This window comes from Hemiscyllium ocellatum, chromosome 46 (genome assembly GCF_020745735.1).
Source record: "Hemiscyllium ocellatum isolate sHemOce1 chromosome 46, sHemOce1.pat.X.cur, whole genome shotgun sequence".
NCBI classification, from domain to species: Eukaryota; Metazoa; Chordata; class Chondrichthyes; order Orectolobiformes; family Hemiscylliidae; genus Hemiscyllium; species Hemiscyllium ocellatum.
In genome coordinates this window covers 15,759,265-15,784,692 of record NC_083446.1, presented here as the reverse complement: position 1 = coordinate 15,784,692, position 25,428 = coordinate 15,759,265, and the positions used below count along the sequence as shown (strand labels likewise).

Genomic DNA, 25,428 nt, shown 5'->3' with positions numbered 1-25,428 from the left:
GTCAGACTCTATAACTCTGAAGAGTCAAATCATGACCATGTGTTGATTGTTGGGAAGAACCCCCCAGCACAGGAATGCTTTTAAGGCAAGGAAACTATTGCCTTTACCTGGTCTGGACTGCACATGATCACTAGATTTTCATTTATTTATTGCTATGTGTGCCTAAGTACAGTGAAAAGCTGTTTATGAGCAGTTCAGGCAGATCATTGTGAGATTCTGAACTGCCCTCCAAGATGGGCAATAAGAACTGAGAGAAACTCAGAACTTTGCAAGAAACTACTAAACTTGTTTTTGCAATAAATTACTAACATTTATTTTATACCAATATTGCATATAACTGTTGTGACACAAAATGTGCTGTTTTGAACTGTAAATGGCAGAGTATTGCTAAGCTTGACTGAGAGACCTCTTCCACACATCTGTGGTACAAGCTCGAATAGATTCTCCTTGTGATAATCTACTCAAGTCTGATGACTCGAGCTTTGCAAACATTTGCTAATACGGGGAGAATAGCATTCGCAGATGGTTGTTATCTCTAGTTTTGCTACAATGCCTTGATACAATACTCGGTCAAATGGGTCCTTAATTTCAAGGATAGTCACCATCACATTTGAAATTGAGATCCTTTGTCCACATTTGCACCAAAACAGGGATCAGGAGCTGAGCAGCCCTTGCTTAGGAGAAAGTGAGGACTGCAGATGCTGGCGATCAGAGCTTAAAAATGTGTTGCTGGAAAAGCACAGCCAGTCAGGCAGCATCAAAGGAACAGGAGAATCGACCTTTCGGGCATAAGCCCTTGCTTAGCTCAAACTGAGATCCATGACCATGATATGTCATTGTTGTCTGTCTGTTTTGATTGCATTTATGTCTCGACAGGCCAGATGATTGGCTGAAGCCTTGTGCAAGCACGGAACACACGTATGGTTGCTCTTCACATTGAACATTGCTTTTTTCTTCCATGTTCAAAGCTGATGATGTTCAGCTCCTGAGAATCAGGCATTAATGACAGCTCTTGATCCAATATTTGACTTGAGATTCCTGCCTGGAAAATAAATTTAAAACAGGAAAAATTGAATAATAGCTGCCAGATTGTCATAAAAACCACTTGGATCATTAATGTCCTTGAAAGGGCAGAATTTGAAAAATGAAGGACAAACCAGGCTGTGGGAAAGACTGCAGCCAGTTGTTATTTCTGCAGACCAGTGAAGTGGGAGGTTTCAGTGATACCATAACAATGCTGTCTGTGTAACAATATGAGCTGTACAACTGGCTGGCCAGAACCTGGTCAGTCTGTAATTGGTTCAATGTAAATGACCTAGGCTTAAGGTCATTGACAAAGGTATCACAGAAACAGACCCTTCAGTCTAACTCATCCATGCCAACCAGATATCCTAAATTAATCTAGCCCCATTTGCAAACCTTTGGCTTTTGTCTTTATAAACTCTTCCTATTCAAATACCTATCCACATGCCTTTTAAATGTTGTAATTGTACCAGCCTCCACCAGCTGCTCTGGCTTTTCATTCCATACACGTACCACCCTATGTCATACATGCACCACTCATAGAACATAGAAAAGTACAGCACAAAACAAGCCCTTTGGCCCACAATGTTGTGCTGAGATTTAATCCTAATGTAAAATATAGTAACTTAACCTAAGCACTCCCCAACTCACTGCTATCCATGTGCATGTCCAGCAGTTGCTTAAATGTCCCCAATGACTCTGCTTCCACCACCACAGCTGGCAACGCATTCCATGCGTTCACAACTCTCTGCGTAAAGAACCTGCCTCTGATGTCTCCTTTATACTTTCCTCCTAATATCTTCAAACTATGACTTCTTGTACCAGTTAATCCTACCCTGGGGAAAAGTCTCTGGCTATTGACTCTATCCATTCCACTCATTATTTTGTATACCTCGATCAGGTCTCCTCTCTTCCTCCTTCTCTCCAGAGAGAAAAGTCCGAGCTTATTCAACCTTTCTTCATAAGGTAAGCCCTCCAGTCCAGGCAGCATCCTGGTAAACCTTCTTTGCACCCTCTCCAAAGCCTCTGTATCTTTTCTATGGTAGGGCGACCAGAACTGGACACAATATTCCAAGAATGGTCTCACCAGGGACTTGTAGAGCTGTAGCAAAACCTTGCGGCTCTTAAACATGATCTCCCTGTTAATGAAAGCCAAAACACCATATGCTTTCTTAACAATCCTATCCACTTGGGGTGGCAATTTTGAGGGATCTATGTACTTGCACACCCAGATCCCTCTGTTACTCCACACTGCCAAGAATCCTGTCTTTAATCCTATATTCAGCATTCGAGTTCAACCTTCCAAAATGCATCACTTTGTATTTATCCAGGTTGAACTCTCCATCTGCCATTTCTTAGCCCAGCTCTGCATCCTGTCTATGTCCCGCTGCAGCCTGAAGTAGCCCTCTGTACTATCGACAACACCTCCAACCTCTGTCATCTTCAAATTTACTAACCCACCCCTCAACCTCCTCATCCAAGTCATTTATAAAAACTACAAAGCGCAGAGGCCCAAGAACAGAGCCCTGCGGGACCCCACTCAACACTGACCTCCAGGCAGAATACTTTCCATCTACAATCACTCTCTGCCTTCTGTCAGCCAGCCGATTCTGAATCCAGATAGCCAAATCTCCCTGTATCCCATACTTCCTGACTTTATCAATGAGCCTACCATGAGGAACCCTATCAAATGCCTTGCTGAAGTCCACGTAAACCACATCCACTGCTCGACCATCATTGACCTGTCTTGACGCCTCCTCAAAGAACTCAGAGAAAGTGAGGACTGCAGATGCTGGAGATCAGAGTTGAAAAATGTGTTGCTGGAAAAGTGCAGCAGGTCAGGCAGCATCCAAGAAGCAGGTGAATCGACATTTCGGGCATTGGCCCTTCTCCCCTTTTAATCTTTCTCCTCTCACCTTAAACCTATGCTCTCCAGTTTTGGACTCTGCTACCTTTGGGAGAAGACCTTGCGTGTTTATCATGATTTTATTAACCTCTAGAAGATCACCCCTCAGCCTCCGATGCATGAGGGAAAACAGCCACAACCTATGGCTCAAATCCTCCAACCCTGGCAAAACCCTTGTAAATCTTTTCTGAACCCTTTCAAGTTGCACACCATCCTTCCAGTAGGAGTGAGGCCAGAATTGCATGCAATATTCCAAACGTGGCCTAACCAATGTTCTGAAGGCTTGCTGAAAACTTATGACCATAAGCAAGTGGGAATGTACCCTCTTGGGTTACAAGCATTCCCCCTTCCGTACTGGTGAGGCTGCATGTGGAGGACTGTGCTCAGTACTGTCACCGTACTTAGAAAGTTGCTAATATATTGGAAGCAGTTCAGAGAGGCTTAATGGACTAATACCTGGAATAGGTGGATTGCTTTGTGAGGAAATGCTAGACAGGCTAGGCCTGTATCTTCTGCAATTTAGAAGAGAAAGAGGAGACTAAACTGAAACATAAAAGATCCCAAGGGGACCTGACCAGTTGGATGCTGAAAAGAAAGTATCCTCTTGTGGGAGAATCTAGAGGTAGTAACCATAGTTTAAAAGTAAGGGTGAGATGAGGAAACATTTAAAGCAGAGGTGAGGAAATATTTCTCTCACAGGGTTGACAGTCTATCAAATTTGCTTCCTAAAAAGGCACTGTATGCAGAATCTTCAAATATTTTAAAGACAGAGGCAGATAATTTTTGATGACCAAGATAGTGAAAGATTATTGGGGGGATATGCAGACACATAGAACTGATGTCGAAATCAGACCAGCCGTGATCTCATTCAGAGATAGAGCAGGCTCGAAGAGCCGGGTGGCCTACTCCTAATCTCATTTGTCTGTTCGAATAATCCAGTGAACAAAAAAAAAACTCCAGTCTTGTCTGATTACAGCAGTTGGAAGGGTGTTTGAGTTCCCACTTCAACCATCCAGTGGAAATAGTTCCTCTCTATCTACATGACCAACTTTGATTAACATCTGGAAACTTTGAATCAAATCATCCATCAATCTTCTAAATTCCAGGGAATACAACACTCCTAACGAGATAATGCACTTTGGTAGGAAGGGGTAGAGAACACTATCATTTTCTGCCCATTTGAGTTTCTGAGCTCAACCCATTTAGATTCTACGTCACCACATCCTGTATCCTCACATTACGTTCCTGTTTGAATCAGCAATTCTAATCCACCTCCTTGTTCTTTTATCTCGCTCAACCTATCCTCCTTCATCAACCTGCTAATTCCAGGTATTAATCTGCTAAACCTCCTCTGAATCACCTCTAATAAATTTCCAGAATTCCAAAACCTACACACTGTATTCAAGATGTTGTCTCACCCATTCCCTGTAGGAATGAAGCAGAATATCCTTACATTTATGTTCAATTCCTGTCATAATAAAGGAAAGAACCTATTTGCTTTCTCGATTACAAAGATTGCAGAGCTCTTGATCAATTGGGTGAATGGGCTGAGTAGTGGAAAATGGAGTTTAATTTGGATTTTAGTAAAACTAACAATGGCAGGAATGGTGAGACCCTGGATAGTGTTGTAGAACACACACAGAGAGAGATCGAGGCTTCAGGTACATAATTCTTTGAAATTTGCATCGCAGGTAGATAGGGTGGTTAAGAAGGTGTTTAGCACACTTGCCTTCATGAAGGAGTTTTCCTCCTCTCTCTACAAGAAACCCATCCTCCTCTCTGACCTATCACCTCCATCCGCACCCCCATTAACCTATTGTACTCTATGCTACTTTCTCCCCACCCCCACACCCCCATCTCATTTATCTCTCCACCCTGCTGGCACCCTGCCTCTATTCCTGATGAAGGGCTTTTTGCCTGAAGCGTTGATTTTCCTGCTCCTCGGATGCTGCCTGACCTGCTAAGCTTTTCCAGCACCACTCTAATCTAGACTCTGGTTTCCAGCATCTGCAGTCCTTGTTTTTACCCTTCGTTGCTCAGACTTTTGAGTAGAGACGTCATGTTGAGGTTATACAGGATGTTGGTGAGGGCTCTTCTGGAATACAGCGTGCAGTTCTGGTCACCCTGTTATAGGAAGTATATTATTAAACCAGAGAGGGTTCAGAAAAGATTTACCAGAATGTTGCCAAGAATGAATTATAGAGACAGGATAGGCTGGGATGTTTTTAACTGAAGTGTAGGAGGTTGAGTGGTGATCATATAGAAGTTTATTAAATCACTAGGGGCATAGATTAGATCACTGACAGTGTGGAAACAGGCCCTTCGGGCCAACAAGTCCACACCGACCTTCCGAAGAGCAACCCATCCAGACCCATTCCCCTCTTCACATAGTACTATGGGCAATTTAGCATGGCCAATTCAACTAAACCTGCACATTTTTGTGTGTGTGGAAGGAAACCCACACAGACATGGGGAGAATGTGCAAAGTCCACACAGACAGTTGCCTGAGGTGGGAAATGAACCCAGGTCTCTGGCGCTGTGAGGCAGCAGTGCTAACCACCATGCCGCCCAGGTGAATACATAAGTTGAATAGCAAAGATATTTTCTCTAAGGTGGGGAGGCCCAAATTAGGAAGCATATTTTTAAGGTGAGAGGAGAAGAATTTAACAAAGACATAATGGAAAATGTATTTTTTTGGTACAGAGTGGTGGTATGGAATTAACTGCCAGAAGAAGTGATGGATGCAGGTACAGTTACAATGTTTAAAAGACATTTCGATAAGTTCATGAATAGGAAAAGGGGCAATCCAAGATGGAGGATGGGAAAAATTTCTGGCTGCAACAGCTGCCCCTTTTTGAGGTATTTTAGGTGTTGGAGATGATTTCCTCGAACACCAGGAGCACCAATTACTGTTTTATATGAGGTTACGTTGTTCTGGAACCTTGGGAAAAAGAAAGTCAAAAAAACAGCAATATTAAAAGGAAGAAGAGCAGACAAAGGAAGCACATGGTGAGGTCATTGCAGGGGAGAAAGAGACAGAGAGAGAGTGAACCTGCACACTTACCGCCTTTGCTATTTGAATTCATGTATCGTTGGACATCGGAGTGCATCTGGGAAAATTAACAAGCAGTGAAATTTACAACTGATCGTGGAGGAACTGTTGGGCGAAGTTCACAGCACAGAATCCGATAAATTCAACATTGTTTTTAAGTGTGGCCCACAGAGAATGTGCAGTAGGGAGTAGAGTGGGTTCTTTCTTGATTATATGTTTTTTGGAGATATGTCTCTTGATTAAACTTAAAATATAAGCCATTACTATTAATTTAACCTGGGGCGGTGTTTGGAGAGTAATAAGATGGTGTTACTTTCTGGGTCTGTAGATTGTGAAGGAGCAAAAATGGCCTTTAATAGAATGATATGTACTTCTTGTCAGATGTGGGAGTTTAAAGAGAGTTTAAGGATTACTGTGGATTGTATCTGTCATAAATGCTGCACAAAGTTAAAAATCACACAACACCAGGTTATAGTCCAACAGGTTTAAATGGAAGCACACTAGCTTTCGGATCGTCGCTCCTTCATCAGGTGGTAGTCAGGCGCTCCGAAAGCTAGTGTGCTTCCAATTAAACCTGTTGGACTATAACCTGGTGTTGTGTGATTTTTAACTTTGTACACCCCAGTCCAACACCAGCATCTCCAAATCATAAGTGCTGCAAGCTGCGAATCTTATCAGATCGAACGGATCGATTGGAGAGATAGAAGCAATGAGGAATTTGCAAAAGCAACAGTATGTGATGGATGGCAGTTATAGGAAGGGGAGAAAGTCTCAGATACAGTTACATAGATGGGTTAAACGCCAGGGAAGGTAAGAGAGGGAGGCAGCTATTGCAGGAGTCTTTTGTAGATATACCCATTTCGAACAAGTATGCTGTTTTGGAAAATGTAGGGCTTGATGGATTCTCAGGGGAACTCAGCACGAACAGCCAAGGGTCTGGTATTGAGACTGGCTCTAATGCAATGAGGGGTAAGTCAGGTTCCAAGAGATCAATTGTGTTAGGGGACTGTGATATAGTGATGGAAAAGGATAGACCAGATCTAAAAGTTGAAGTTCTAATTTGGAGAAAGGCTAATTTTGATGGTATTAGGCAAGAACTTTCGAAAGCTGATTGGGGGCAGATGTTCGCAGGTAAAGGGACGGCTGGAAAATGGGAAGCCTTCAGAAATGAGACAACGAGAATCCAGAGAAAGTATATTCCTGTTAGGGTGAAAGGAAAGGCTGGTAGGTATAGGGAATGCTGGATGACTAAAGAAATTAAGGGTTTGGTTAAGAAAAAGAAGGAAGCATATATAAGGTATAGACAGGATAGATCAAGTAAATCTTTAGAAGAGTATAAAGGAAGTAGGAATATACTTAGAGTCATAGAGATGTACAGCATGGAAACAGACCCTTCGGTCCAACCCGTCCATGCTGACCAGATACCCCAACCCAATCTAGTCCCACCTGCCTGCACCCGGCCCATATCCCTCCAAACCCTTCCTATTCATATACCCATCCAAATGCCTCTTAAGTGTTGCAATTGTACCAGCCTCCACCACATCCTCTGGCAGCTCATTCCATACACGTACCACATTCTGCGTGAAAAAGTTGCCTCTTAGGTCTCTTTTATATCTTTCCCCTCTCACCCTAAACCTATGCCCTCTCGTTCTGGACTCCACGACCCCAGGGAAAAGACTTTGTCTATTTATCCTATCCATTCCCCTCATAATTTTGTAAACCCTCTATAAGTTCACCCCTCAGCCTCCGACGCTCCAGGGAAAACAGCCCCAGTCTGTTCAGCATCTCCCTGTAGCACAGATCCTCCAACCTGGCAACATCCTTGTAAATCTTTTCTGAACCCTTTCAAGTTTCACAACATCTTTCCGATAGGAAGGAGATCAGAATTGCACGCAATATTCCAACAGTGGAAGATATAGAAAGTAGAGAAATAGATGGTGACACCTTGGAAAATGTCCATATTACAGAAGAGGAAGTGCTGGATGTCTTCAAATGCATAACGGTGGATAAATTCCCAGGACCTGATCAGGTGTACCCTAGAACTCTGTGGGAAGCTAGAGAAGTGATTGCTGGGCCTCATGCTGAGATATTTGTAACATCGATAGTCGTGAGGTGCCGGAAGACTGGAGGTTGGTTAACATGGTACCACTCTTTAAGAAGGGTGGTAACGACAAGCCAGGGAACTATAGACCAGTGAGCCTGACTTCGGTGGTGGGCAAGTTGTTGGAGGGAATCCTGAGGGACAGGATGTACATGTATTTGGAAAGGCAAGGACTTATTAGGGATAGTCAACATGGCTTTTGTGCATGGGAAATCATGTCTCACAAACTTGATTGAGTTTTTTGTGGAAGTAACAAAGAGGATTGATGAGGGCAGCGGGTAGATATGATCTATATGTCCTTCAGTAAGGCGTTCGACAAGGTTCCCCATGGCGGAATGGGACGGGGCTGATCATTTGGCCCCGTCATTTTGGTGCTCATTACTTTGGCGCTGAGCTGTTTCGGCACCGATACATATAGATAACCATTATGTGAAAATTTTCGTTTGTCTCTCTTGCTTAGAATGTTTTTAGCCATTTCTGGTCTGAGCTCTACAATAAAATAAAAAGAAAACTGTATTACAGCTTTCCAATATGAAGACAGAAGGGCTTAAGTATCATCAAGGGAGTAGATTAACAATTAACAATTGTTAAATGAGAAAATGATTACAAAACGAGATTTGAATCTACAGCGGGTTATTACAGCTTTGACGATCAACTCTTGCTAATTGGGAAAATTACATTGGGTCATTAGTCATCCTCTCTTCTTTAACCAAACAAGACTTTTTTTATTATTCTGAATTGGTGCCAAAACAGCTCAGCGCCAAAGTAATGAGCGCCAAACCAGTTTAGAGCCAAAATGGCGGGGCCAAATGATCAGTACCAAAAGGGTGGCACCATAATGACCCCCCCCCCCCCGCATGGGAGACTGATTACCAAGGTTAGATCTCATGGAATAAAGGGAGAACTAGCCATTTGGACACAGAACTGGCTGGAAGGTAGAAGACAGAGGGTAGTGGTGGAGGGTTGTTTTTCAGACTGGAGGCCTGTGACCAGTGAAGTGCCACAAGGATTTGTGCTGGGTCCTCCACTTTTTGTCATTTACATAAATGATTTGCATGTGAGCATAAGAGGTACAGTTAGTAAGCTTGCAGATGACACCAAAATTGGAAGTATAGTGGACAGCGAAGAGGGCTACCTCAGATTACAACAGGATCTTGACCAGATGGGCCAATGGGCTGAGAAGTGGCAGACGGAGTTTAATTCAGAGGTGCTGCATTTTGGGAAAGCAAGACTTATACACTTAATGGTAAAGTCCTAGGGAGTGTTGCTGAACAAAGAGACCTTGGAGTGCAGGTTCATAGCTTCTTGAAAGTGGAGTCACAGGTAGATAGTATAGTGAAGGCGGCGTTTGGTATGCCGTCCTTTATTGGTCAGGATATTGAGTACAGGAGTCGGGAGGTCATGTTGCAGCTGTACAGTACATTGGTTAGGCCACTATTGGAGTATTGCATGCAATTCTGGTCTCCTTCTATATTGGAAAGATGTTGTGGAACTTGAAAGGGTTCAGAAAAGATTTACAAGGATGTTGGCATGGTTGGAGGATTTGAGCTACAAGGAGAGACTGAACAGTTTGGGGCTGTTTTGTCTGGAGTGTCGGAGGCTGAGGGGTGACATTATATAAGTTTATAAAATTATGAGAGGCATGGATAGGGTAAATAGACAAAGTCTTTTCCCTGGGGTCCGGGAGTCCAGAACTAGTGGGCATAGGTTTAGGGTGAGAGGGTAAAGATAATAAAAGAGACCCACGGGGCAACTTTTTCACATAGAGGGTGGTACGTGTACGGAATGAGCTGCCAGAAGAAGTGGTGGAAGCCGGTACAATTGCAACATTTAAGAGGCATTTGGATGGGTATATGAATAGGAAGGGTTTGGAGGGACATGGGTCAGGTGCTGGCAGATGGGACTAGATGGGTTGGGATATCTGGTCTGCATGGACAGGTTGGACCAAAGGGCCTGTTCCGATGCTGTCCATCTCTATGACTCTGGAGAGATATGGGCCAAACACAGGAAGGTGGAATTACTTTAGTTTGGGAACACGGTCAGCTTGCACTAGTGAAACCAAAAGGTCTCTTTCTATGATGTTTGACTACACGTGCATGCTGAATCCACGTACTAACTTTGTGACTCATACATTATGACTCAGAAATCTTTCTGCACCTCAGAATTCTGCAGTCATTCTCCATCTAAGGAATTCTGCTCTTAATTATTCTTCCTGCCAAAGTGAATTACTTATATATTAAATTCCATCTGCAAGATATTTTGCCCATACACCAACCCTAACTCTATCTGCCTGCAACCTCATGTCTTCAAACAACAGTTTTCTATCCATCTTTAGCTACCTTGCTTTCAATCCTCACATCCAAATGAATCATGTAACTTGTAAAATGTTGGGTAGTATCCCTAACCCGAATCAATCATTCCGAGATGGGCAAAAGATAGAATCATAATCCTTAGAGTACAGGAAAAGGCCATTTATCCCATCAAGTCTGCACCTCCCTCCTTTCGGCATGCCACCCAGACTCTCCTCTGTCCCACCCCATTCACCCCACCCCTCTCCCCGCCATTCCAGTAACCGAGCATGGTGTTTTTATATAGCTAAATCAGCTAACCTGGACAGTACAGCATAATTTTGAGCATGGTCAATCCACCCAAACTTGGACAATGGCATGGAACTCCAATACCTAGCAGAAACCCACGCAGGTACTGGGAGAACGTGCAAACTCCACACAGAAAATCACACAAGGGTGAAATCAAATCCAGGTTTGTGGTGCTGCAAGGTAGCACTTGGTGCATAAAACTGACTGGTGAAACTTGGGATTGAACCAGGAACCTTTATATCCTTCAGCTAATATACTCCCATCAACAGATACAAGGGGAACAAAGCTCTGTTGTTCCTCAGAATGAATGGTTCTACACAGTCCTCTCTGCCACTGGGTGGAAAAAAAGAGAATCAATGACTTAAAAAAGGAAATTAGATAAGTATTTAAGGGAAATATACTTGCAGGGCTTTGGGGAGGAGCAGGGGAATTGGAGAGACTGCATTTCTGCAAGAAAGTTGGCATTGATGAAATAGGCTAAATTACTTCTTTCTCTGCCATACTGAATCTAAGATTGATTTCTACGACCGTTGCTCATCATATAACCCCTTGATCCAGGAATCATTAGGGTAAATCGCACTGCTCCCCCAGGAAAGCCCAGTCTCTCCTTTGAACTGTGATACCCAGACACATCCTTTGGAGCTCCTCTGCTCATGATTTTGAATCTCTTGGCGCTCTTCCATTGACACTAATCTCAGAAAGGTTTTCCCACAGACACAATAGAAAATCATGCACAGTGAAAGGCCGATGATAGTGAGATGCTGGTGAGTGCAGCGACTCTGTTAGGTCTTACTGTGATATCTGGTTGGGATTGACAATGTGGAAATACTATTGATTGAATGTGCTGTAAAAAGAGTGGACAGAAAGCAGTCCTCCCCTCAATGCAGGGAACAATACTCTGGCTCTAGCAGACCTAGTCCTAATTGCTTCACTCTTGACTTTCACTGAGGACTCCCCCTCACCCGCCTCACACTCATTCTGCTGTAGGTTGAGGAAGGGTCACTGAACCGAAACGTTAACTCCGATTTCTTTCCAAGACCCTGGACAATTGCAGTAAGACTGTTGGAGGAAACTGGAGCACCTGCTAGAAACCTACCCAGACACAGAGAGAATGTGCAGGCGTTTCCTCTGGGTTCCTCCCACAGTCCAATGATGTGAGGGTTTGGCCACGCTAAATTGCCCATAGTATCCAGGGATGTTTTACATTACATGGATTAGCCATGGGAAATGCCAGGTTGTAGGGATAGGTTAGGCAGATGGGTTTCAGTGTGATGATCTTCAGAATGTCGGTGTGGACTTGTTGGGCCAAATGACCAGTTTTCACACTGTAGGGATTCTATATCTATATCCTAGCTCCTGTACATCCTCTTGCCAATACACCATTTGCCTTCTTCACCTCCTGCTGCACCTGCATGCTAACTTTCAGTGACTTGTGTACAAGGACACCAGGTCTCATTTCACCTCCCCCTTTCCCAGCTTCTTGCCAGATAATAATCTGTCATCCTGTTTTTGTGATCAGACTGGTTAACCTCCCATTTATCTGCATTATCATTCATCCACCTTGCTTTTTTGTCTACTCACTGGAGCATATCTGTATTCCCTCTAATAGTTCACTGCTCCATTCAGCTTCACATCATGGAGTCAGAGAGATGTACAGCATGAAAGCCGACCCTTTGAATCAACTTGTTCATGCTGAGCAAATAAATTAATCTACTCCCATTTGCCTGCATCTGGCCCATATCCCTCTAAACCATTTCCGTTCATATACCCATCCAGATGTCACTAAATATTTTAATAGTAGCAGCCTCCATCACTTCCTCTGGCAGTTCATTCCACACACACACACACACACACACACAGACACACACACACACAACGTTGTCCTTAAGGTCCTTTTTAAATCTTTCCCATCTCCTTAATTTTATGCCCCCTAGTTTTGGTCTTCGCTATCCTGGTGAAAAGACCATGACCATTCACTGTTGCATGACACTCATGATTTTAAAAACTTTTATAAGATGACCTCTTAGTCTCTGAAGCTCTGTAGAAAATAGCCCCCGCCTATTCAGCCTCTGCTTATCGCTCAAACCCTCCAACCTTGGCAACATTCTTTTAAATCTTTTTCAAACCATTTCAAGTTTCACAACATCTTTCCTATAGCAGGGAGACCAGTAATGAATGCAGTATTCCAAAAGCAACCGCACCAATGTCCTATACAGCGACAACATGACCTCCCAACTCCTACAGGAGAAAGTGAGGAATGCAGATGCTGGAGTATCAGAGTCAAAACGTATGGCACTAGAAAAGCACAGCCGGTCAAGCAGCAGCCAAGGAACAGCACAGACTATGTTTCAAGCATAATCTTTTCATGAGAAATGCTTATGCTCTATGTTCCCCCTCCACCGCCACCCCCCAAACCAATCTTGCTGAAGGGCTTATGCTCAAAACATCAACTCTCCTGCTCCTAACCAGCTGTGCATTTCCAGCACCACTCAATGCTCCGTCCAATAAAGGAAAGCATATCAAATGCCTTTTTCACTATCCGATCTACCAGTGACCCGACTTCCAAGGAACAATGAACCTACATGCCAAGATCTCTTTGTTCAGCCAAACTCCCCAGGACCTTACCATTAAGTGTCTAAGTCCTGCTCTGATTCGCCTTTTCAAACTGCAGAACCTCACATTTATCTAAATTAAATTCCATCTACCTCTATTCGACCCATTGGTCCATCTGATCAAGGTCCCGTTGTACTCTGAGGTAACCTTCTGCACTTCTATCTACTACACCTCCAATTTTGGTATCATCTGCAAACTTACTAACTATACCTCCTATGTTCACATCTAAATCATTTATATCAATATGAAAAGCAGGGGACCCATCACCAATCCTTGTGGCACAGCACTGGTCACAGGCCTCCAGTCTGAAAGGCATTCCTCCACCACCACCCTCTGTCTTCTATCTTCGAGCCAAATGGCCAGTTCTTCCTGTATTCCTTGAGATCTAACCTTGTTAACCAGTCTACCTTGTCAAACACATTCCTGAAATCCATATAGACCACGTCGACTGCTATGCCTTCCTCAATCATCTTTGTCACTTCATCTACAAGCTTGGCGACATGACATCTAAGTTTTCTCACTTACTTCATTAATAGATATTGCGAATAGCTGGAGTCCAAGCAGTGATCCCTATAGCACTAAATTGATCACTGGCTGACACTCAAAAAAAGACTTTGTTTCCTGTCTGACGTCCAGTTCTGTATCTGTGTCAATACACTACTCTCAACCTCATGTGCTTTAAAGTTACATGCTAATTTCACCTATGGGACCTTTTGAATGCCTTCTCAGAGCCCAGGTAAACCACATTTTTTTTATTAGGTTCCCTACAGTGTGGAAACAGGCCCTTCGGCCCAACCAGTCCAGACCGACCCTCTGAAGAGTAACGTACACTGCCTCCTTTTCAACTCTAAATGCGCTCTTGAAACATTCGAGCAAATTTATGCAGCATGATTTCCTTTTTGTAAATCTATGCTGGCTGACTCTGCCCAATCCTGTCACTGTTGTGAGATAAAAAAAGGTTTTGTGATTTACACATGAAAGAAGTGAAACTATCATGGTATTCAAACAGACTCAACAGACAATCAAGGTATTTTTCAATGTGTAATTTCAGTTACATCACACTGGAAATTTTTGCTATAAATTCTGTGCCTTAAAATTGTGTTCTCCACTATCACCTGATGAAGGAGCGGCGCTCTGAAAGCTAGTGTGCTTCCAATTAAACCTACCTGGTGTTGCAAGATATTGTGTTATAGGTATCTTTACTAACCGACTGGCCAGCTCACGAAATTCATTTATAACTCTTTACTAATGGCTATGCTTACTATAATGTATTTTCATTCATTCATTAAACCACGTTTTTGTAATATGTTTTACTGTTGCAAGATTGACTAAATTAAAACACCCCTTCAAACTCATTATTGCTTCTTTACACCTTCAATCAAACAGTGTTTAGACTTATTAGTGTTAAAAGCTACCTCTGAACAAATGTCAATATTGTAACCTATTCAGAAACAACACAATCCTACCATCATTTCCTCACATCTCAACTGAAAATATGGAAAGTTTATAATATTAATCAGCCTTCACTAATTGTCTGTCAGGACCTGAATAGATTACAGATCACCAAACAGTTTCTCCAATCAGCTTGTACTTGTTAAATATTTATTAAACAGGGCTGCTATCCTCTTTAAGAAACTTACAATCAAAACAGCGCTTCCATAAAATTGCATGTATGAATGAGAACAGTCAGGCAGCAAATAGGTAAATATTTGACCAAGCTCTTGACTAAGCTGCAGTTATCAGTTTAATATTCTCTAGAATTTGATTATGCAAATTTTATTTAGATCATTAAGGATTAGTAGGTTTACTCACATGTACCAATTTAGAAAGTAAAAGGATTAACACCTTTTATCTATGCAAGCAGACCGGACAGACACTCTAACCTGAGTAGTTGCCAGCCATTAGCACATGTTTAATTAATCTCCTACTTCCCCAGGACAGATGGCACACAAATGTTTGTGCACAATGGATAAAACTATGTAATACATGTAAGAACAGTGTTTAAAGAGGTGACTGAAAGGGCCGTATTTCAGGATTCCATTGCCACCTTGAACTGTGCTACTGCAGTTGCTGAATAGAGGTTATTTTCACCACTCACCGACTTCGGTTGTTATTTGAACACGATCCCACACTGTTTTCCAGTGTCAGGCTAAATAGTCTATAAGTCCATGTTTTTTCTCTACCTCCTTTTTTAAATAGTGGGGTTACTGCATCAGTAATCAGAAAGCCAACTGGATTGTTAGCCCTGATTTATAAATCTCATTGTAATTGTACAAGGCATTGGTGGGGTTACTTTAGCTCCCCTCCAATCCATTGAATTGTTCTATGTAAGATTGAGTCTAACTGTGGGAAAAATTGTGAATGTCCACTCTGGCAGGAAATATAGAAATGCAGAGTCGTCCTTCAGTGGTGGAGGCAGGAGAATGCTGCATAGACATACTCACACAGAGATAGAAACACACAGATGAAGACAGAGAACAAATCACAGAAACACATATATAAAAATACGCAGACATCCACATAGAGATTCACACAATGTCCATTGATATATCGTCAGGGTTGATCTGTTTAATAAACTCAATTTAATTTGTACAATAGATATGTATAATCATTTGTAGAATTCTCAGAAACTCATTCAAAGTAAACATGCTGATTTGTTCATCTCAGTCCCACTCACACCTTGGGTCGTTTCCTCTGGAGTGGCGGAGGCTGAGGGGAAACTTGACAGACGTCTATAAAATTCTGAGACGAATAGATAGGGTTGATGGTCAAAATCTTTTTCACACACTTGAAATGGCTAATACAAGGGGGCATGCACTTAAGATAAGAGGGGGAAAAATTCAAAGGAGATGTGAGGGACAATGGTTTTTTACAGAGAGAGTGGTAAGAGTTTGGAACGCACCGCTGGGGGTGGTGGTGGAGACAGATATGATAGGGGCATTTAAGGGACTGTTAGGTAAGCACAAGGAATGGAGGGATATGGGCCAAGAGCAAGCAGAATTTCATTTGGTGCCATGTTCGGCACAACATCATGGGCCGAAGGGCCTGTTCCTGTGCTGTACTGTTCTGTTACCATCAACTCTGTGTAAGACATTGTTGGTCTGTTTGAGTGACCACCGGGAAGGGACATTTGTGAAATAACCGTTCATTTATAAAATGGATCGATTCGCTTTTAAAATTCTCAGAAACTCATTAAAAGTAAACTGCTGACCAGTTCATCTCAGTCCCACTTACACCTTGGGTTGATCTGTGTAAAAATCTTGTGTTCCCTTGCAGAAGAAATGTATGCCCATTGTTGCAGAGGCCTGTGTTCTGTTGTCTAAATTAACCTGTGTTGTGGCTGCTGTGGATTGTGTGCGGGGAGGAGAGGGACAAACAGAGGCAGTCTGGACTTAACTGTTGAGCTGCTGCTTTCTCTTACGTCCGTCCCCAATCTCGTATGCCTCTGGGAGTGCTCCCTACCTGGGGCAAGTGAGCTTCAAGACGAGGGAGCTGAGTGGACGAGTTGGCATTTTTGGACAGGGGTCTTTGGGTGACAGACAGGTAAATATACGAGGGTGTGTCTCTGTGTGTGTCTCTCTCTGTCTCTGAGTGTCGGTACTGTTGGAATTTCAATGACAATTTGGAATCTTCACCCCTCCCTGAACCAGTCAGGCGGAAGCAAACCCTAGGAACAGGATCTGACTCTCATGGGAAAGAGGGAGGGTGAGAAACTAACAAGAAAGCTGGAACCACTGGAATGGTGAGTGTCTCCATGACCTTCCTTAACTTCTGTCTGTCTGTCTGTCTCGCTGTCTCTCTTTTCCCCTTTTTCTGCTCTCCCTCTCCCCTTCAATCGCTGTCTCTCTTGGTCTCTCTCTCTTTACCTCTCTTCCATTCCCTCTCTCAAATTCTCTTTTCTTTCTTTTTTATTTTGATTCTTACCTCTTCTTTCTGCCTTTATCTCTGTCTTCTTCCCACACTATTTTTTTCACCAAGTCTGTTTCGTTTTGTTCCCTTTCTTCATCTCTGGTCTTTCCCACTTTTTTTCCCCTCTGTTTTCCCTTTGTTTTATTCTCACTGCCTTCTTCTCACCTTGCCACATTCCACAGCCTCTCCACAAATTATGGATCACTAAAGCGATGCAGTCCTCCTCCCAACTTTTGCGTCCCCACTAAATTTGATGGTCCAACAATACTGTACCCCAAAGTGTATGCATATCCCTAACATTGGTTCCGCCTTCCCTCCAGTTTGTGAGGTCCCCTCCAATTTTGCAAGCCCGTAAATCTTGCCTCCTCCACCCAGATATACCCCCAAAACTGATGTGCACCCCCCAAATATTTGCCCTTCCCAAAATACTGTGCCCCCCTGACTTTTCACACCCCAATGTGACCCTCAATGGTGTGCCTATTAATCTTGTACCTCCCCTTGCAGTTTTACACCCCTGGATATTGGTCTTTCTTGCAGCCCCCACAATCTTGCTCCCCAAAATTATGCACTGCCTCAATGTGCACCCCATGTCTTCAACTGCTCCCAAATTATACAACACCCACAATTTTGCTGTACCCCCAAAATGTTTGCATACACCCACAAACTTTCCTGCCAAGTTTTACATGCCAAATACCGACCCCCAAAATATTGCACTCCCCCATTTGCAGCCCCCTACAAAATTGTGTAGTTCTCCCAACTCCCACCCCATCTTATGCCCCCCCTTAGGTTTTGCAGGCCCTCCACAAATTAGACACCTCCCAAATATTGCAATGCACGTGATTCTGGTATTCGCTATACAAAGCTCCCCAAAACCCTCGATGAGATTCCAATCTGTAAGTCCTTCCCTTTTATCTGTGACTGCATACAGAAACCACCCTGAACCTCTTGACGAGATTCCAGTCTGTATCTCACTCCTGGGTATCTGCATTCTGTTATATAAAACCAGACCGATTCCCTCAGACTTTACTCTCTAACTCACTCCGGAGTATCTGCATTTCTACACAAAAGCCATGCCAATCCCTTTGATTAGAGGGATACTCACTCCTGAGTATCTGTTATTCTGTATACAGTATAAACTAACCCAATCCTCTCAACTAGATTCTAGTATGTAACTCACTTCTTGCTACCAGTCACTCCGTATACAAATTACCCCAAATTAGATTTCAGACTGAAACTCACTCCCCATTACATGCTATGCTCTATATAAAAATCCCAATCTCTTCGGTTAGATTCCAGTTTGTAACTCCTTCCCCATTTTATAATGCTCTATGTAAACTCACTCAGACCAATGAGATTCCAGTGTCTAATTCAACAGAAACTGGTTGAATGTTAAACTGGGAGCAGGAAAAGAAAAAGCTGCAGTTTAATTTCTGCTATGTTGTTTCGCCAAAAAACATTTGAAATTTTATGGAGTAAAGCAATTTAATGAGTATCTCACTACCAACTACTCAAGGGCTGATAGGAGTGGGGGAATAAATGCCAGTGATGCTCCCACAAACAAATGAAAAAAAGAAATTTCATTGCCTTCTTCATTACTTGCTGCCTCTGCAGACTAACTCAATGTGATTTATATTCCAGGACACCCACACCTTTCTGCACCTCAGAGTCCTACAACAACTCCCCATTTAAATTAAAGGCTCTTTATCGGTTCTTCCTGACAACCATCACACACTCCACATTATACCACGTCGGACAATGCTTAACCCACTCATTGAGCACCTCTACATTGCTCAGTTTGAATAATCTTTACATCCTCTTCACAATTTATCTTCCAAATTATTTTCACCAAGAAATTGTTCAATTTTTTAAATCAAAGACTGACCTGAAGTGACGCCTGTTGGAAATCCAAATATCCTTATATTGCTCTCTGTTGCTTGATCAGTGTGGGTGTCTGTCTGTTTCTCTCTCCTTGCCTGGAATACCTGTAAATTGTTAAATTCATCTGTTAGGCTTATTGAGTGGGTTCATGGTGAGCATGACCCCTGTATGACCACATCCAGACTGTTCCATCCCTTGATAGTAACTAGGAACCCATCAGTTGTCCTCCGAATATTTGGTGATACCATCACTTTTGATTTATGTGATTTGTGTACAACGATCTGGACAGTAACATCTCCAAAATAAGCTACTTCCTTGTGAAGGGCTTTCCTCCCAACAAGAGCAAGGAACTCTGACGTCTTAGAAGATGTGACACGGACAGTGCAGAAAGATGAGATGTTGTGCAATTCTATTTCCAATCAGCATTCACTAAGACGTCAGGTAAAAGGTTTTTGAACAAAATAAGAGGTTGTGGTGTTGGTGGACAGTGAAGCGGAGGTTTGCCTCACTAACAGCAACCTGATAGTTGGGATAAATATTAGTTTGCCAACCTGAAAACTTTAACTCATGCAGATCAGTGCTGGAACTTCAACTATTTGCAATCTGTACGACTGGCATGGATGAAAGATCCAACTGCATTGTAACTAAACTTGCTGAGCAAGATGTGAAGAGGTTAGACTGAACCTGCAAAGCAAGAAAGGCATGGGGAAAACAACATGACAGATCATGCCACACAGGAAGCTGCTGATCAAGGTGAGGGCCCATGGTGTTCAAGGTGAGCTACTGGGATGGATTGAGGATTGGCTGTCTGACAGAAGGCAGAGAGTTGGGATAAAAGGTTCTTTTTTGGAATGGCAGCCGGTGACAAGCGGTGTCCCGCAGGGTTCAGTGTTGGGGCCACAGCTGTTCGCATTATATATTAATGATCTGGATGAAGGGACTGGGGGCATTCAAGCGAAGTTTGCAGATGATACGAAGTTAGGTGGACAGGCAGGTAGTACTGAGGAAGTGGGGAGGCTACAGAAGAATTTAGACAGTTTGGGAGAGTGGTCCAGGAAATGGCTGATGGAATTCAACATGAGCAAATGCGAGGTCTTACACTTTGGCAAAAAGAATAAAAGCATAGACTACTTTCTAAATGGTGAGAAAATTCTTAAAGCCAAAGTACAAAAGGATCTGGGAGTCCTAGTCGAGGATTCTCTAAAGGTAAACATGCAGATTGAGTCCATGATTAAGAAAGCGAATGCAATGTTGTCACTTATCTCAAGAGGGTTGGAATATAAAAGCACCGTTGTGCTACTGAGACTTTATAAAGCTCTGGTTAGGCCCCATTTGGAGTACAGTGTCCAGTTTTGGTCCCCACACCTCAGGAAGGACATACTGGCACTGGAACGTGACCAGCAGAGATTCACACGGATGATCCCTGGAATGGTTGGTCTAACATATGAGGAACGGCTGAGGATCCTGGGATTGTATTCATTGGAGTTTAGAAGATTAAGGGGAGACTTAATAAAAACTTACAAGATAATACATGGCTTGGAAAGGGTGGACGCTAGGAAAATTTTCTGTTAGGCGAGGAGACTAGGACCCGTGGACACAGCCTTAAAATTAGAGGGGGTCAATTCAAAACAGAAATGCGGAGACATTTATTCAGCCAGAGAGTGGTGGGCCTGTGGAATTCATTGCCGCAGAGTGCAGTGGAGGCTGGGACGCTAAATGTCTTCAAGGCAGAGATTGATAGATTCTTGATGTCTCAAGGAATTAAGGGCTACGGGGAGAATGCGGGTAAGTGGAGTTGAAATGCCCATCAGCCATGATTGAATGGCGGAGTGGACTCGATGGGCCAAATGGCCTTACTTCCACTCCTACGTCTTATGGTCTAATTGTACAGAACTCTGGTATGGCCGCACTTGGTATTGCTTACAGTTCTGGTCGCTGCATTAAAGGAAGGATGTGGAAGCTTTGGAAAGGGTTCAGAGAAGATTTACCAGGACTTTGCTTGGTATGGAGGGAAGGTCTTATGACGAAAGACTGAGGGACTCGAGGCTGTTTTCATAAGGGAGAAGGTTAAGAGGTGACTTAATTGAGATATATAAGATAATCAGACTTTAGATAGGGTGGTCAGTGAGAGCAGTTTTCCTCAGATGGTGATAGCTAGCATGAGGGGACATAGCATTAAATTGAGGGTTGATAGATATAGGTCAGATGTCAAAGGTAGTTTCTTTACTCAGAGCAGTAGAGGCATGGAACTGCTTGTCCGCAACAGCAGTAGACTTGCCAAATTTAAGGGCATTTAAATGTTCATCAGATAGACATATGGATGAAAATGGAGTAGTGTAGGTTAGATGGGCTTCAGATTGGTTTTACAAGTTGGCACAAAATCACGGGCTGAAGGGCCGATACTGCACTGTAATGTTCTATGTAAGATCGAGTCTAACTATAGGAAAAATTGTGAATGTCCACTCTGGCATGAAATATAGAAATGCAGATTAGTCCTTCAGTGGTGGAGGCAGTAGAATGCTGCATTGCAGATGCATCTAGGTGTCCTTGGATCACATAATGTAGTGTGCAGAGAGAGCAAGTAATTAGAAAGCCAACTGGATTGCTAGCCCTGATTTGCGAATCTCATTGTAATTGTACAAGGCATTGGTGGGAATGCCCTCGAGTACATTGGACAGTATTGGGAATAAAATTCATATCTGTGTGAAAACTCGGAAGATATGAAACTGTTTGTACACTTGCTGAAAATGTAATGGACTTTTATTTATTTGGAGAATGAGGTCAGATTAAATGTCTGCTGTGGTTGACCTGCTTTACATAGAAAGATAAATTATTAGAGGGAAACAGAGACAAGTAAATGTTTTTGGGAGATGGGATTTATGGAAATTAATTCCTGGAAAAAGTGGTTTTTCGAAAGACTATGGTGGGTTCTGGGTACTGATGGGCTTTCTACGAACCCTTTCTAGTCTTGATCAATGTTTTACTGATCGAAGTGGTCAGAAAGGAAACCCTAGAAGCTGCAAGCCTCTCTCACTTAAGTCTCTCAGTGGAAGTTATTAGGAACTTGAAAATGTTTCCAAATATCTGTATTTCTGACACCTTCAATCTTTCATCCTATAGCTGGCAATTCAACTTCATCAACAAGAAGTGGACCATGAAGATTCATGAAATTCTGTCCCTTCATGGCAGACCTTTGGCTTTTTTGTTTCAAACAAAAAAGTAATCTTTGCAGTGTCCTTGCATTGTGTGAGTGTGTCTTAAAGAGAACATAGTTATTCTTTCAGATTATGCTTCAAATGTTAACCAGAGACTATCACTAGCTTTATCCTTTCATAACAAATGAATTATTTGGAAATTTTGTTTACAAGAAGCCTGGTGAAAGTCTCATTTATTCTGCACAGTAGTATAGTTGGGAATTAATTGACTGTTTTGGTAGACAAATCAATGCAACTCTACAGATAGTGTCACTGGTGGTATAATGGGGCTGTAGATTTCATTGATTAACTGGCTAATGGGGGTGGCGCTGCTGCCTCACAGTGCCAGGGACCCGTGTTAGATTCCAGCTTCGGGCATCTGTCTGTGTGGAGTTTGCATGTTCTTATCGCATCTGTGGGGAGTTTGCACGTTCTTATCGCATCTGTGGGGAGTTTGCACACTGTCCCAGTGTCTGTGTGGAGTTTGTACATTCTCCCCATGTCTGCATGCATTTCCACTGGATGCGCTGGTTTCCTCCCACACAGCAAAGATGTGCAGGTTAGGTGGATTTGCCAGACTAAATGACCCATAATGTTCAGGGATGTGTCGGTTAGCTGTGTTAACCATGGAAAATGCAGGGTTTCAGGGATAGGGTAGGAGGATGTGTCTTGGCAGGATGATCTTCAGAGGGTTGGTGAGGACTTGTTGAGCTGAATGGCCTGTTTCCACATTGTGGGGTTTCTACTTAAAAAGCAGCTCCAAGCATATACAGCTGTGTGGGAATCTAAAATGCAAAAATAATGGAGTCTGTTGCTTAAAATTGCATGGGTGCTGGATAGTTATTTTTCAAATATAGGAAAAGGAAGAAAAGAGCACTTGGGTGACCATATTAATTGCAGTTAATTTGTAGATTTGCTCTAAAGATTAAATTGGGATTGATGTTTAAAGTGAACTCTTTTACTGAAGCTTCAGCTGAGAGTCAGTGTATGAAGAGGAAAGATGCACAGAGCAGTTCTTCAAGGTCCACTGCAGACCAAACATCTCAAATCAGCTCTACTTTCAGATCAGAAGACCTCAACAATTCCATACACTGTCCTCAGGGAAGTTCTCCTGTCTGTACTGGGACTAACTTTACTGCTCTAAATAACACCACCAAAAAAAAACTTGGTTAAATGGTTACTTACCTCACTGACGTTTGTGAGATCTTGCTGTGTACATGCTGGTTGTCGTGAAACAGAGAGGTTATTTCAATGAACCACCTTGTCTTGGCGATTGCAGAAAGGTTTAACAGACTTAGACAGATTTGACACTTAGCCAGAATTCTAACAGCTGGAGCTAGGCTGGAGATGATTAAAATCATCAAAACAGATTGGAACTGTCAGTATCAACATGGTTCAGTCTTGGATTTGATTAACAATAGCAGCAGAACCCAATCCCAGCAGTCATTGGAAAATACACTGGTGCCTGTAAAGGTTGCACGAACAAGAAAATCTCTCCCCATCCGAGGAGCTGGTGAACAGCCTCTCCCCAGTGTGTGGACCCACTGGTGTAGAGAGAGCTCAGATAATCGCCCAAACCTAAATGGTCTCTCATCAGTGTGAACAGGCTGATGGTGAGTTAGATCCTCAGAACATTTACAGCACTTCCTGCAATCTAGGCATTTGAAAGGTCATTCTCCAGTGTGCAACTGCCAGTGTATCAGCATGTTGGAAGAATTCCTTCCCACACACCAAGCAAGTGAAAGGCCTCTCCCCAGTGTGGACTTGCTGATTTATCGACATGCTGTATGATCGCCTGAATCTCTTGCTGCAGTGGGAACATTGGAATGGGAAGTACTCAATGAGAATGCGCTAGTGCTCCCTCAGTCCAAATGAACATTTAAAACTCTTACCCCAGTCAGAGCAATGATACTGTCTCTCATCATAGTGAACTTGCCGATATCTCAGCATCACCGATAAAAACATTTATCTCTTCCCACACACGGAACAGGTAAGTGGCCTCTCTCCAGTGTGAACCCGCTGGCGTGTCAGGAGGTGGATGAATGAATAAATGCTTTACCACATTCAATGCAGCAGAATGACCTCTCCCCTTGAGAATGTGTATAGGGTATAAGTAGGTAGGGAAAGAGTTAAGTTTCTGAGTTTTGTGAAACAAGAGATTCAGCTGAATATGACTCAGATCAGATAAGACCGTGAACTCATCTCTGTGAACATGGGCGATTGTTCTCTCTCCCTTCAGGGCCCAGAATAAAGATAAAGGAGGTAAAATGATAATGTGTCGCTGAATGTTTTGCTTCGACTGAGGGGGGGAAATGGGATGACACCCTGTATGACTGCATCAATGACATTCCAGCTCACAGGGCTAACTGAATAATTTCTCACAGCTCCAACATTGACATGGTTTCTCCCCAGTGTGACTCCAATTATGTTTTGGCAATCCAGATGATGGACTGAAGCCTCATCCACACACAAGATAAGTGTACGGTTCCTTCCCACGGTGAATGGTGCTTTCTGTTTCCATTATCAAAGGTTGTTGATATTCAGATCCTGAGGAATCCAGCATCACTGTCAGATCCTGATGTGGTGTTTGGATTTTCCATTTGTACATCCTCTCCTTCTAACATCTGGTGAAATGAATTGAAAGAAAGAGAATTACAAAGAGAGAAACCACAGAGAGAAACCACAAAAACACAAAGCCAGATTGTGAACCTGAGCTGAATGAAGCTGGGGTCGACATGTGGAAGAAGGAGTATGAAAGCTGCCAGATTGTAGTAAAAACGCAACTATATGCCCATGTCCATCAGGAAATGGAACCTGCCAGTACGTTTCGGCCTGGAGAGGTTGGGAGATTGACAAAGAGGGATTGCTATATTTGCACCGGAACCTGTCGTCACCTTAACAACCTGGATAGCTAAGAGCAGCATGTGCAAGGAAACATTATCTCCAATTCCCCTTCAAGTCATAGAGATAAACAGCACGGAAACAGATCCTTCGGTCCAACTCATTACACACTTATTCTGATTTGGATGTTACTTGCTGTTCCTGGATAAAAAAAACTGCACAGACATACTACTTATGAACACAACATACTTCTTCTAATACAGTGTAGGATCAGTGTTCATTTAGGAATCAATTTTCCCAAGAATCTAGCTCCC

General features: G+C 42.9%; 1 long non-coding RNA gene across 2 annotated transcripts in view; it reads right to left on the bottom strand.

Moving 5' to 3' along the window:
- Window positions 1–326: 326 nt before the first annotated feature.
- The window catches only part of LOC132836260 (uncharacterized), a 54,631-nt gene continuing 29,529 nt past the window's right edge, over window positions 327–25,428 (bottom strand). For both annotated transcript variants that reach the window (XR_009647346.1, XR_009647347.1), the window contains 3 exons: window positions 23,459–24,897; window positions 19,084–19,183; window positions 327–1,042 (listed from right to left, as the gene is read on the bottom strand). This is a non-coding gene — a long non-coding RNA (uncharacterized LOC132836260). The remainder of the gene's footprint in view (window positions 1,043–19,083; window positions 19,184–23,458; window positions 24,898–25,428) is intronic.